Raw genomic sequence first — 15,856 nt, 5'->3', positions numbered from 1 at the left:
CTCGCTACAGCTTGTTAGGTTCTCAGAAGGAAGCTTATTCGGTAAAATGAATGACAATAGGCATTGGTAATTTTCTCCAACTCTTTGACCCTCTACTTAAGTATTCATACCGTGAATTAAGATGTCTATTGCCAGTACTGTACAGCGGATTTACTCCTGGAATGCCAAGCTTGACTCTCGGAATCATAAATACATTTCAAGCTATTGACTCAGCCCTTTGATTCTCAAGGAATGTGGTAACGATCTCGAACGGCCTGACACTTTACCTTCTAATGCATATTTGAAGTTAAGGTGTGCTTCAGCCATAATGTCGACTAATTAGTTTTCGTGAACATTCAGCAAGACACGCGCTACAGAGGGTCAGGTTCTCGGAAGGTAAAGTGTTCGGTAAAAAGAATGACATTATATGAATTTGTACTTTTCTTCCACAGTCTGACTTTCTACTTTCTTATTTATACCGGAAATTAAGGCATCCTTTGTCAATTCTGTACAGTGCATTTACTCCCGGAATAACCGGACTGACTCTCGGAATCTGAGGGTGGGTGAAGCAATTCACTTGGCCGTTCGTCTCTCACAGTATGTATCAACGATCCGAGGGCTTAGATTCCAGAATGATCTATTCATTCATGTATGTATGGTACCCAGCTGCTAAAATTTCTTCTAGTTTCTTTCCGTGTGCACCAAGCGTGTCTCTCGGTACAGCGTGCTAGGTCCTTGAAAGTCAAGGTATACGTTAAAAGTTTGACTTTATACCATTTGGTATTGTTCCACAACGGTTTGGCTCTCTACATTAATATTCATACAGTGAATTTATGAGTCTATTGCCAATACTATTCAGCGGATTTGCCCCTGGAATGCAGTGCTTAACTCTCGGAATCACAAGTATAGGTGAAGCTATTTACTAAGCCGTTCGAGTCTCAAGGAATGTGGTATCGTTTCAGATCGGTTTGAAAGAAGATCATCTAAGTGATACATGAAATTAAGGTGCCCGTCACTAAAATGAGTACTAATTTGTTTTTCTGTACACGGAGTTATTCTCCCGATGAAGCCGGTGAGGTTCGCCTAAGGTGAGGTCTTCGGAAAATTGTTTGACTTCATAGCAATTGGTAACGTTCTCCAACGGTTTGACGCTCTATTTTAATATTCAAACCGTGAATTTAGGCGTCTATTACCAATGCCCTTTAGCGTCTATACTTAAGATATACCTAGTGTGACTCTCCGAAGCATAGGATTGGTGAAATTATTGTGTCATATGTGCGATATGACAATGAATGTGTTAACGTTCTGGAACGGCTTTCTTCTCGATTTTTTCGTGAATACATGCAATCATGGTGCCCGTCACTACAATGTACACTAATTGGTATCTCTGACCACGAAGTTATACTCTCGATACGGCGGCTTAAGTACCGGGAGGGTAAGATTTTCGGTAAAACTTTCGACATTATACCAACATGTAACGTTCTAAAAATGTTTCACTCTGTACTTTAATATTTAAACCGAGAACTAAGGCGGCCATTGCTAATACTGTACAGCCGATTGAATCAGGGAATACCTGGTTTGACTCTGGGAGCCACAGGATAGGTGAAGCTATTGACTTTGTCGGTCGACTCTCAAGTAGGATGGTAACGTTCGCGAACGGTTTGCCGCTCGATCTCCGTATCCATATGTGGAATTAAAGTGACCGTCAGGAAAATGTATAATAATTTACTTCTCTCAAGACGAAGTTATAATCTCGGTACAGCGGGTCTGCTTCTCGGATGGAAATGCCTTCTGTAGAAAGTATGACTCCATAAGAATAGGTGACATTCTATAACGGTTTAACGGTCCTCCATAATATTCATACCTTAAACCATGTTGTCTATTGCCAATACAGTGCAGCAGAATTACTTCAGGCATACCTGCTACGACTCTCTGTACTACAGGATATGTGACGCTATTAACTTTGACCTTCGAATCACAAAGAAGAGAGTAACGTTCTCGATGGTTTTGACCCTCGATGCCGATAATTATACACAAACATGTGGTGCTCGTCCGCAAAAATGTATACTAAATTGTTTCCGTGTAGAATAAACGAGACATTCGCTATATCGAGTTAGGTTCTCGGAAGGTAAGGTATTCGGTATATGGAATGACTTAATACAAATTGGTAATGTTCGCCGTAGTTTTGACACACTATTTTAACATTCATACAGTGAATTAATGTGTCTATTGCCAATACTGCTCAGCGGATTAACTCATGGAATACCTGGTGCAGCTATAAGAATCACCGGATTGTTGACGCTATTGACGTCGTCGTTCGATTCTTATCCAGGGTTATAGCGTTCGCGATCCGTTTGACTGTCGTTTTTTCTATTCATACATGAATATAGGGCTTCCGTATGCTAAAATGTCCTCTCATTTGCACCCATAAGCACCGACAACACACTCGCTGCAGCGTGCTAGGTTCTCCGAAGGTAAGGTAATTAATAAAACGGCTGACTTTATACTACTTCCAACGTTCCAATGTTCCAATGTTCTACAACGGTTAAATTCAGTACTTTAATTTCCGTACCGCGGGATGAGGTGTCCATTGCCACGACTGATCATCGGATTGACTCTCGGAATACCTCGTTTGATTATAGATATGCCAGGATAGCTGAAGCTATTGACTTAGCTGTTCGTCCTGCAAAGACGTTGGGATCGTTCTCGTAATGTTTGACTCTCGACCTTCGACTTTATTCCTGAAATAAAGGTGTCTGTCACTAAAATTTATAGTAATTGCTTCCACTTATCACGATGATATTGTCTCGATACAGCGGGTTAGATTCACCGTAAGTGAGACTTTCGGTTGAAAGTTTGACTGAATACCAATTGGTAACTTGGTACAAAGGTTTGACTGAGTTCTTCAACACTTATACAGTGCAATAGTGCGCATAATACCAATAGTGTACAGCCTATCAACTCCCGGAATACCTAGTTTGACTCACGGCATCATAGGATAGGTGAATCTATTGACTTATCCTTTCGACCCTCAAAGATGGCGACAACGTTCCCGAACCATTTGATACTCGATCTTCTAATACATAAATGGAATTAAGACCCCCGACACTAAAATAAATAGAAATTTTTTTCTCTGAACACGAAGTGATACTCAAGATACAGCGGGATAGATTCTGTAAGGCATGGTCATCTTTGAAATGTTTGACTCTATAGCAGTATGTAACGTCCTATAACGGTGCGACACTGTACTTTGATATTCATACAGGGAATTAATGTGTTCACTGCCACTACTGTTCGGCGGAGTTACTCCCGAAGTACCTGGTTTGTCTCTCGGAATCAGAGGACAGGTGTAACTCTTGACTTGTCTGTCCGACTCACAAAGAAGTTAGTAACGTTCTTGAAAGCTATGAGTCTCCATTTTGCTATTCATACATTAAAATAACGTGTCCGTGTGCTAAAATATCTACCAATTTGTTGCCGTGAACATTAAGCAGGGCACACACTTCAGCGCGTTATGTTCTCGGAAGATAAGGTATTCGTTAAGAGGAATGACTTTATACGAATGGGTAACTTCCTTCAACGGTTTGACTCTTTATATTAATAATCAAACCGTGAATTAAGGTGCCTGCTGCAACACTGTATAACGGATTTATTCCCGGAATACGTGGCTTGACACTCCGATTCACTGGATATGTGAAGCTATACACTTAGCAGTTCGAATCTCAAAGAAGGTGGGATCGCTCTCGAACGGCGTGACAGTCCATTTTTCTATTGACACATGAAAATAGGGCGTTCATCTGCTAATATGCCTCCTAACATGTTTCGCTGAACACGAAGTTACATCCTCGATACAGCGGGTTATGTTCTCGGAAGGTAAGGTATCTGGTAAATAATATGACGTTATGCCAATTAGTAACGTTCTCAATCGGTTTGACGTTCTTCTTTAATATTCATACCGTGAATTAAGGTGCCTATTGCCAATACTGTTCTGCAGATTTACTCCTGGAATACAAGGCTTGACTCTCCGAATCACAGCAATAGCTGAAGCTATTGACTCAGCCGTTCGACTTTCATGGAAGGTTGTAAAGATCTCGAACGGTTTGACACTCGATCTTCTAATTCATAAATGAAATTAAGGTGCCGTCACTAAAATGTCTAATAATTTCTTTTCCTCTGAACACAAAGTTATACCCACTATACAGCGAGATGTGTCCCCAGGAGGTTAGGTGTCCGATAAATAGTATGACCTTATATAAATTAGTAACAACCTCAAACGATTTTACTATCTACCCTAATATTCATACCGTGAATTAATGATGCTATTGACAATACTGTTCTGCGGACTTACTCCTGGAATACCAGGCTTGACACATGGAATCGCGGGATAGGTGAAGCTAATGCCTTAGCCGTTCTCCAACGGCTTGAATCTCGACTGTAATATCCATACCATGAAATAAGGTGTCTAATGCCAATACTGGTCAGCGGATTTACTCTTGGAATGTCTGGTTTGAATCTCAGAATCACAGGATTGGTGTAGCTATGGATATATCCGTATGGCTATCGAAGTAGGTGGTAACTTTCTCGCACGCTTTGACTATCGGTATTCCTATTCAGGCATGAAAGTGATGTGTCCGTCTGATAAAATACCTACTATTTTGAACACCTGAAGGCTAAGAAAGACAATCGCTGCAGCTTGTTGTGTTCACTGGAGGTAAAGTGTTTGGTACATGGAATGACCTTTATACCAATTGGTATTGTTCTCCGACGGTTTGACTCTCAACCTTAATATTCCGGCTGTGATTTATGGTGACTATTGCAAAACTGTTCAGCGGATTTACTTCCGGAATACCTTATTCGAATCTTGGAAACATAGAATTGGTGAAGCTGTTGACTTTACCGTTCGACTCTCAAAAAAGGTGGTATCGTTCACACACGGTTTGATCCTCGATATTCCTATTCTTACATGAAGTTAAGGTGCCCGACACTAAAATATGTAACGGTTTGATTCTCTGGACACGAAGGTGTACTTTCGATACAGCAGGTTATGTTCTCGGAACGTAAGCAGTTTTTTATAGTGTGTGACTCTATAACAATAGGTATCGGTCTACAACGGTTTCACACGGTACCTTGATATTCATACCGTGAGTTAAGTAGGCTATTGCCATTTCTGTTCAGCGGATTTTCTCTCCGATTTCGTGGTTTGTCTCCCGGAATCACATTATGCGTGAAGATATGGACTTATCCATTCGACTCTCAAAGAAGGTGGTATTGTTCCCGATGGGTTTGACACTTGACCTTCTAATTTAAACTTGAAACTAAGATGTCAGTCTCTAAAATGCATACCAATTTGTTTCTCTGAACGTGATGTAATTCCCTCGATACAACAAGCGGGTTAGATTCTAGGAAGGTAAGGAGTCCGGGAAAAAGTTTCACATTACGCGAACTGGTGCTATTCTCTAACGACTTCGTTCTATAGTTTAATACTTATACCGGGATGCAGGATGATTAGTGACGATACTGTGCAGCGGATTTACTCCCGGAATACCTGGTTCGCCTCTAGTAATTACAGGACAGGTGAAGCTGTTGTCTAAGGCGTTCGACTCTCAATGAAGGTGGTAACGATCTAGAAACGACCCTTTAATCATGGCTTTCCTACTCGTACACGAAAATAAGGTGACTGTTCTTAAAATGTACACTATTATGTTTCTATGTATCCGAGGTTTTACTTTCGATACGGCGGATTAGGTTCATGGAAAGTATGGCCTTCCGTAAAAAGAATGAGGTTATACCAATAGGTTACGTTCTAAATCATCTTGACGCTCTGCTTTATTATTCGCACCGTGAATTATCGTGTCTATTTCCAATACTGCTTAGCGCATTCGCTCCGGGAATACGTCATTTGACTGTCCATGTGACATGATAGGTGACGCTGTTGACATATATGTGCGTCTCTCGAAGAAGGTGCAAACGATTTGGGAAGGTTTGTCGCTCTGCTATAACATTCTTACTGTGAATTGAGGTGTCCATTGCCATTACTGTACAGTGTATAGACTCCCGGAATACCTGATTTGATTCTCGGAACTACAGGATAGATGAAGCTGCTGACTTAGCAGTCAGAGTCTCAGCGAAGGTGGTGATGTTCTTGGACTGTTGAACCTCGTTATTTTATTGGTACATGAAATTAAAGAGGTCCGCTGCTAAAACGTCTTCTAATATGTTTCCGTGAAAACTAAGCAAGACACCTGCTACTGAGGGTTATTTTCTTGGAAAGTACGATACCCGGTAAAAAGATTGACTTTCTATCAATTGGTAATATTCTCCAACGGTAGGACTCCGTTATTTAATATATATATATATATATATATATATATATATATATATATATAGCCACTACATTCCAGCAAATATACTCCTGGAATACCTGGTTTGACTCTTGCAATCGCCGGATAGGTGAAGCTATTGACTTACCTGTGCAACTCTCAAGAAAGGTGCTAACGTTCTCGAACGTTTGGCTCGCGATATTGCTAATCACACATGAAGATAAGGTATCCGTCTGCTTGCATTCCAACTAATTTTTAACCTTGGACACTAGGGTAGACACTTGCTACCTCAGGTTAGACTTTCGGCGGGTAATGTCTTCTGTAAAACGTTTGACTTTAAACAAATTCCATACGTTCCCAATCGATTTTACGCTCTACTATAGTATAGTCCACTGTCATAACAGTACAGCGGGCTGACTCCTCTAATACCGTGTCTGACTATCGCAATCATATTATTGGTGTAGCTATTGATTAAGGAGTTCGACTCTCGAAGCGTGTGGTCAAGTTTTCTGTCGGATTGACCCTCGATCTTCCTATTCATACATGAAAAATGAGTCCGTCCGCTAAAATGTCTACTAACTTGTTTCCGTGAACACTAATCTGGCACTCGCTACAGCGGGTTAGGTTCTCGGAAGATAACGTTATCGGTTGAATGAATGACAATATATGAATATGTAATTTTCTCCGACGGTTTGACTCTCAACATTTGTACTCATTCCGAGAATTAAGGTGCCAACTGCCAATACTCTTCAGAGGATTCAATCCCAGGTTACTTGGTTCGACTCTGGAAGTCACCGGGTAGGTAAATCTATTGTCATAGCCGTTCCACTGTCAAAGATGGTGGAAACGATCTCGAACGATTTCACAATCGATATTCTAATTCATACATGAAATTTCGGTGCTGTCACTGAAATGTTTAGTAATGTGTTTATATGAACACTAAGTTATACTTTCGATACGGCGGATTGGACATCCGGAGTGTAAGATTTTCAGTAAAACGTTTGACTATATACCAATTGCTATCGTTCTCAAATGGAGCAACGCTCTACTTTATTATTGAAACCGTCAATAATGGTGTCTAATGCCAATACTGTTCTGCGTGTTTACGCCTGATATATCTAGTGTGACTCTCGGAAGCGTAGGATAGATGAAACTATTGTGTTATATGTGCGATATAACAAACAAGGTGATAACGTTCTGGAACGGTTTACTTCTCGGTTTTTCTCATGAATACATGCAATTATGGTGCCCGTTACTACAATATATACTCATTGGTATCTCTGACCACGAAGTTATACTCTCGATTCGGCGGGTTATGTTCCGGGGAGTAAGATTTTCGATAAAGCTTTGGACATTATACCAATATGTAACGTTCTATAAATGTTTGACTCTGTACTTTAATATTCCAACCGCGAGCTAAGGTGTCCATTGCTAATACTGTACAGCGGATTGAATCTGAGAATACCTGGTTTGACTCTCGGAATCACAGTATACATGTAGCTATTGTTTCAACCGGTCGAGTCTCAATAATGGTGGTAACGTTATCGAACGTTGTCGAGCTTGCTACTTATTCATGAAAATGTTGTGTCCGCTGCTGTGATGTCTACTATCTCGCTTCCGTGAACAATATGCAAGACAATCGGTACAGAGTGTTCGGTTCTCGGAAGGCAAGATATTCGGTATTAAGAATGACTTTATGCCATTTAATAATATTTTCCGACAGATTGACTCTCTACCGTTTATTTTCATACCGTTAATTAAGGTCTGTATTGCCTATACCGCTCAGCAGATTTAGTCCTAGAATACCTGGTTTGAATCGCGGAATCACGGGATGGGTGAAGCTAGTAACTTAGTTGTGCGACTCTCAAAGACGGTGGTAACGTTATGGATCAGTTGCCCCTCGCTCTTTCAATTCATTCAAAAAACAAAGACGAAAGTCACGATAACGTGTACTGATTTGTTCCTCTGTACACTGTGTTACACTCACGATTCAGCGGGTTAGGCTTCTCGGAAGGTAAGGCCGTGTGTAGAATGTATGTCTTTATACAAGTTGATATCGTTCTACAGCGGTTCGACTGTACTTTAATATTCATACCGACAATTAACGTGTATTGCCAATACTGTTCAGCGGATCTACTTCCGGAATACTTGGTTTGACTCTTGGAATCACAGGATACGGGAAGGTATTGACTCAGCCGTTCGAAATTCAAGGAAGGTGGTATCGTTCTCGATCGATTTGATACCCGATCATCTGATTCATAGATGAAACTAAGGTGTCCGTCACTAAAATGTATCGTAATTTGATCACCTGAACACGGTGTTATACTATCCATACAGCAGTTGCGGCTTTAGGAGGGTATGGCCTTCAGTAATACGTTTCACTTTCTACCAGTTTGTAACGTCCTTAAACAGCTTCATTCTCTCGTTAATATTCGAGAATTGAATTATGGTCTGTTGCCAATATTATACAGGGCAACTACTCCCGCTATACCTGGTTTGGATCCCTGAAATACAGGATAGTTGAAGCAAATGGCTTAACCGTTCGAATCTCAAAGTAGGTGGTACGTTCTCGAACAGTTTGACTGTCGAGTTTGCTGTACCAACATGAAAATAAAGCGTCCGTCTGATCACATGCGTCCTATTTTGTTTCAGTGAATGCTAAGCATGGCACTACCTACATCGTGTTGGGCTTCTCGGATGGAAGGCCTTCGGAAAATATTTTAACTCTATACAAATAGGTAGCTTTCAACATCGGTTTGACGCTATACTATAATATTAATGCCGTGAATTATGGTGTGTATTGCCAATACCTTCAGCGCATTCATTCGTGGAATATCTGGTTTGACCCTCGGAACCAAAGGATAGGTGAGGCTATTTACTTAGCCGTTCGACTCGCGAGGAAGGTGGTATCTTTCTGGGACGAGTGGGCTCTTGGTTTTGATATTCAAACATGAAAATAAAGTCTCCGTCAGCTAAAATGGCTACGAATATGTTTCCATGAACACTAAGCAAAGCACTCCCTACAGCGTGTTAGTCCTCTCCGAAGGTAAGGCCTCCGGCAAAAAGTTTGATTCTATACGAATAGGTAGAGATCTATAACGTTTTGACTCTCCGTGTTAACATTTATTCCGTGCGTTAGGGTTCCTATTGCTTATACTGTACAGCGGATTTACTGACGGAATACTTGGTCTGCCTCTCTGAATCGCAGGATAGGTGGTGCTATTGCTTGAGCATTTCGGCTCTTGAAGAAGTTGGTAACGTCCTTGCACGGTTTGACCCTCGATCTACCTATTCTTACACGAAAATAAGGTGTACGTCTGCTAAAATGTCTACTAATTTGTTCCTGCAAACCGGAAGCAAAACAATCGATACTACAGCGGGTTGTTTTCTCGGAAGCTAAGGTATTGGGTAAACCGTTTGGCTCTATACCAGTGGGAAACGTCATACGCTTGTTTTAGTATGTACATTGCTATTTATTCATTGAATTAATGTGTCCCTCGCCAATGATGTACGACATATTTACTTTCTGAATACCTGGCTTCACTCTTGGATTCATGGGATAGGTGAAGGTATTGACTTAGCCGTTTGATCATAAAAGGTGCTAACGTTCTCGAACTGTTTGACCATCGATTGTCTGATTCATAGGTAGAACTAAGGTGCCCGTCACGAAAATTTATACTATTTTGCTTCTGTGACATCGACGTTATACTATCGATACAGCGGGCTATCTTCTCGGAAGGTAAGGCCTTCGGTAAAAAGTTTCACTATATACCAATAGGTAACGTTCCAGAGTGGTCAGGCTCTGAACTTTAATATTTATACCGTGAAGTAGCGTCTCGAATGCTGATACAGCACTGGGAGTGTAGACGAGGATTAACTGGTTTGCATATCGGAATCACAGAATCGAGGAAGCTATTGTCTTATCCATTCGACTGTCAAGGTATGTGGTAACGTTCTCGAACGGTTTGACCCTCGATCTTGCATATCATACATGAAACTACGATGCTGTCACCAAAACGTATACTAATTTGCTTCTCTGAACTTGAAGTTATACTTTCCATACAGCGATTTATGGATTCCAAATGTATGGTACTTGGCAAAATGAATTACTATATACAAATAGCAAAGTTCTACAACGGTTTGACACTGTACTTTAATATTCATACCGTGAACTGCGGTGTCCTTTCCAATACTGTTTAGCGCATTTACTGCCGATGAACCTGGTTTGACTGTCGGAATCACAGGAGAGGTGAAGATGTTAACTTTGCCGTTCGTCTCTCACAGAAGGTGGTAACGTTCGTCGAACAGATTGACCATCGATCTTCTAATTAACACATGGAATTACAGTGCCCGTCACGAAGATGTATACTAACCTGCTTCTATGACCACGAAATTTTACTCTCGATATAGCGGGTTAGTTTTTCGGAAGGTACGGCCTTCTGTGAGATGTTTTTCTCTATACCAATCGCTAGCCTTCTACAACGGGTTTACGGTCTACTCTAATATTCATACTGCAAACTAATGAATCTAATGACAATACCGTTCAGCGAATTTACTCACGGAATACCTGGTTTGACTCTCGGAATCATAGGATAGGTGAAGCTATTGAATTAGACGTTCGACGTTCGAAGAAGGTGGGAAAAATCTCAAACGATTTGACCCTCGATCTTCTGTTTTGTACATGAAATTAAGGTGACCGTGACTAATATGCATACAACTTTGATTCTCTGAGCGCGAGGTCATACCTTCAAGAACGAGAGTTGGCTTCTCGGATGGTAAAGTATCCAGTAAAATGCTTGACTCTATACGAATATGTCACGATCTTCAACTCTCTGACGCTCTGCATTAATTCTCAAGCCGTGGATCATAGGTGTGTATTGCCAATACTTTTCGGCGAAGTTACTCCCGGAACACCAGGCTTTACTCTCGTAATCACAGGACAGAGGAAACTATTGACTTAGCTGTTCGGTTCTGAGAAAAACGTAGTACCGTTCTCCAACGCATTAACTGTGGATTTTCCTATTCATACATGCAGTTATGTTGTCCTTCAGCTAAAATATGTACTAATTTGTTTCCTTGAACAATATGGTATACAATCGCCAGATCGGGATTGGCTCTAGGAAGATGGGTTATTCGATAAACGCTTGGCTTTATACCAGTAGGTAAGTAGTAGTAAGTAGGTAGTTCTCGAACGGTTTCACGCTCAAGTTTAAATTCATACAGTGAATTAAGGTGTCTATGCCGAACATTGTACCGCGCATTTTTGCTCCAGCAATACCTGTTCTGTGTCTCTTATTCGCAGAATTGTTCAACCTGTTGACATAGCCTTTCTGCTCCCAAAGAATGTGGTAACGTTCCCGAACGCCTTGACACGCGATATTCTAATACATACATAATATTATGGTGCCCGTCACTAAAATTTCTACCAATTTGTTTCTGTGAACGCGAGTTTATATCCACGATACTGCGGGTTATGTTCTCCGAAGGTAAAGTATCCGGTAAAAAGTTTAATACCATGCCAATAGGTAACGTTCTACAACGGTATGTCGCCATATTTTAATATTCATTCAGTGAATTAGCGTGTCCATTGGTAATAATGCACCGTAGGTCGACTCCCGGAATACCTTCTCTGTCCTCTGGTATCACAGGTTATGTGTAGCTGTTGATTTAGCTGTGCAACCCTTGAAGAGGATGGCAACGTTCATGCACGGTTTAACCCTTGATATTCCTATTCCTACGTGAAAACAAGGTGTCCGCATGCTAAAATGTGTACTAATTTGATCACGTTAAAACTGAGCAAGACAATCGCTACAGTGGATTGGATTCTCGGGAGGACTGGTATAGGGTAAAGAAATAAATTTGCACCAATTGGTAACGTTCTCAAACGGTGTGATCCTCTATTTTAATATTGAAGCCGTGAATTAAGGTGTCTATAACCAATAGTTTTCAGCCGATTGACTCCTGGAATACCTGGTTTGACAGTCGGAATCGCAGAGTAGGTGAAGCTATTGACATAGCCGTTCGACTCTCAAACAAAGTGGTAACATTCACGAATGGTTTGACACTATATCCTGTATTTCATACACGAAATTACAGTGCCCGTTACTAAAATGTACACTTATTTGTATCTCTGATCACGTAGCTATACACTCGGACAGAGGGTTAGGTTCTCGGAAGGTAAAGTATCCGGTAAATTGTATGACGTTATAACAATTGGTAATGCTCTTCGTCGATTTGTCTCTGTACTATAATCATCGGGCAGTGGATTTGAGTGTCCATTGCTAATAGTGTACAGAGGATTGACACCCGGAATACCTGCACTGGCACTCAAAATCGCAGGGCTGGTGAAACCATTGACATAGCCGTTCGACCCTCGAAGAAGGTGGTAAATTTCCCGGAGGGTTTGACCCTGAACTATCTAATTGGAGCATGAAATTAAGGTTCTCGTCAGTAAAATCTATAATAATTTGTTTATCCGAAAACGAAGTTTTACTCTCTATACAGCGGGTTAGCTTCTCCGAAGGTAAGGCATTCGGAGAAAAGTTTGACACTATATCAAAAACTAAAGTTCTACCACGGTTTGACTTTGTTGTTTATCATTCATAGCGTGAATTATGGTGTCCTTTGTCAATACTGCTGTGCGCATTTACCCTCGGATTACCTCGTTCGACTTTCGGAATAACAGGATAGGCGAAACTACTGACATAGCCGTTCAACTCTCATAGAAAATGGTAGCGTTTCCGAACAGTTTGACTCTCGATCTTGTAATTCATACATGAAATTAATATGCTGTCACTAAAATGTAAACTAGGTCCCTCCTCTGAACAAGAAGTTATAATCTGGATACAGCGGGTTAGCTTCACTGTATTTAAGTCCGCAAACGTATTGACGCTCTGGTATAGTATTCAAACCGTGAATTAGGCTGCCTCATGCCAATACTAAACAGGGCAATTACTTCCAGAGTACCTGGTTTGACTTTCGGAATCACAGGATAGATGAAGCCATTGACGTAGACTTTCGAATTTCAAAGATGGTGAGATCGTTCTCGTACGGTTTGACGTTGGAGTATTCTATTCATACATGAAAGTAAGATGTCCATCTGCTAAAATGTCTACTAATTTGTTTTCGTGTGCACCATGCATGACCAACAATAGAGCGGGTTAGGTTCACGGAAGGTAAGGTATTCGTCAAAGAGAATGACTTTATAAAGACAGGTAATGTTCTCCGCCGATTTGACTCCCCACTTTAATACTTATGCCGAGAATTTAGATGCCTAATGCCAATAGTATTCGGCGGATTTCCTTCCCGGAATACCTGGTTTTACTATCGGAATACCAGGATAGGTGAAGCAATTAACTTAGCCTTTTGTCTCTCACGGAATGTGGCAACGTTCTCGTGCGGGTTGGCACTTAATGTTCTACTTCATACATGACGTTAAGGTGCCGGTCACTGAAATGAATACCAATTTCCTTCTCGGAACACGAACTTATTCCGTCGGTGAAGGCGGTGAGTTTCGCTCAAGGTAAGGTCTTCAATAAGACGTTTGAGATTAAACCAATTTGTAACGATCTCGAACGGATCGTCGCGTTACTTTGGTATTCAAACCGTAACATGTATGGAACAAGAACACGAGGGTCAGTCCGATCGTGAACGTTTCCACCCTCTATGCGGATCGGGCGTCTAAGTCAATTGCTTCACCTATCCTGCAATTCCGTGAGATAAACCATTCACACAGTGTTTAAATACTCTGAGCAGTTTTGACAATAGAATACCTATTTTACGGAATTGATAAACAACAGGGTCAAACCGCTGTAGAACGTTACTTGTGCGTATAGAGTCAAACTTTTTACAGAAGGCCTTGCCTTCCGAGAACCATACCCGCCCTATCGAGAATATAACTTCGTGTTCAGTGAAACACATTAGTATGAATTTTAATGACAGGCACCTGAATTACATGTATGAAGTAGAACATCGAGGGCCAAACCGTCTGGGAACGTTACCACCTTCTTCGAGGGTCGAACGGCTATGTCAATGGTTTCACCAGCCCTGCGATTTCCAATGTCAGTCCAGGTATTCCGGGTGCCAATCCTCTGTAAACTATTGGCATTGGATACCCGAATCCACTGCTTGAATATTATAGTACAGAGTTCAATTGACGAAGAGCATTACCACTTGTTGTAACGTCATACATTTTACCGGATACTTTACCTTCCGAGAACATAAGCGTCTGTTTCGAGTGTATAGCAACGTGATCAGACATGCATGTAAGTGTACAGTTTAGTGACAGTCACCTCAATTTCACGTACGAATAAGAAGATTGAGAGACATATAGTTAGAGAAGGCTACCACCTTCCTTGTGATTCGAACGGCTAAGACAACAGCTTCACCAATAGTTGAGATTCCTAAAGTCAAGCCTGGTATTCCGGGAGTAGGACCGTTGGACAGTATTTTCAATAGAATCATTAATTAATGGTATGAATATCAAAGTAGAGAGACAAACCCTTCGAGACCGTTACCAATTGGAATAACGTCATACTCTTTATCGCATAACTTACCATCCGGTAGCATAACCCCCCGTTTCGTGGGTATAACTTCGTGTTCATAGAAACTAATTGAATGGGCACTTTAATGACGGGCACCTTATTTTCATGTATGAATTAGAAGATCGAGGGCTTAACCGTTCGAGATTGCTACCACGATCTTTGAGAGTGGAACGGCTTATTCAATAGTTTCACCTGTCCCATGATCCCGAGAGCGAATCCAGGTATTCCGGCAGAGAATCCGCTCTACAGTGTTGACAATAGGCATCCTAATTCAATGTATGAATATTAAAGTGGAAAGTCAAGTCGTTGGAGAACATTACCATATGGTATAACGTCAATATTTTCCCCGGATATCTCACCTTCCAGTAATCACTGTATAAATAAGAAAGTAGAGAGTCAAACCGTGGAAGCGAAACAAAAATTCATGTAATGTCATTGTTTTTACAGAATGCCTTACCTTCCGTGAATCTATCCCGCTGTTGCATGTGTCTAGCTTAGTGTTTACGGAATCAAATTGGTAGACACTTTATCTCACGGACACCACATTTTCATGTATAAATTTCAAAATCGGGAGTCAAGCCATTAGAGAATGGTACCACCTTCTGTGAGAGACGAACGGCTAAGTCAGTAGCATCACATATCTTGTGATTCCGGAAGTCAAACCATGTATTCCGGGAGTACATCCGCTGACAGGCGTCATCAGGAAACACCTTAATACACGGTTTGAATATTAGAGTAAATCGTCAAACCGTTGCAGAACCATACCTATTCGTATAGAGTCAAACATTTTACCGAATGCCTTACTTTCTGAGAAGTTAACGCGCTGTATATAGGGATTAATTTCGTGTTCAGAGAAGCAAGGTGGTATTAATGTTAGTGACTGGCACCATACTGGCATGTACTATTTAAACGATCGAGGGTCAATCTGTTACACAACGATACCATCTTCTTTGGGAGTCGATCGGCGAAGTCAATAGATTCAGCTTTACTATGATTGCGAAAGTCCGACCAGGT

Source organism: Lasioglossum baleicum, unplaced genomic scaffold, assembly GCF_051020765.1.
Source record: "Lasioglossum baleicum unplaced genomic scaffold, iyLasBale1 scaffold1283, whole genome shotgun sequence".
Taxonomy (NCBI): domain Eukaryota; kingdom Metazoa; phylum Arthropoda; class Insecta; order Hymenoptera; family Halictidae; genus Lasioglossum; species Lasioglossum baleicum.
Note: the sequence above shows the minus strand (reverse complement) of the source record.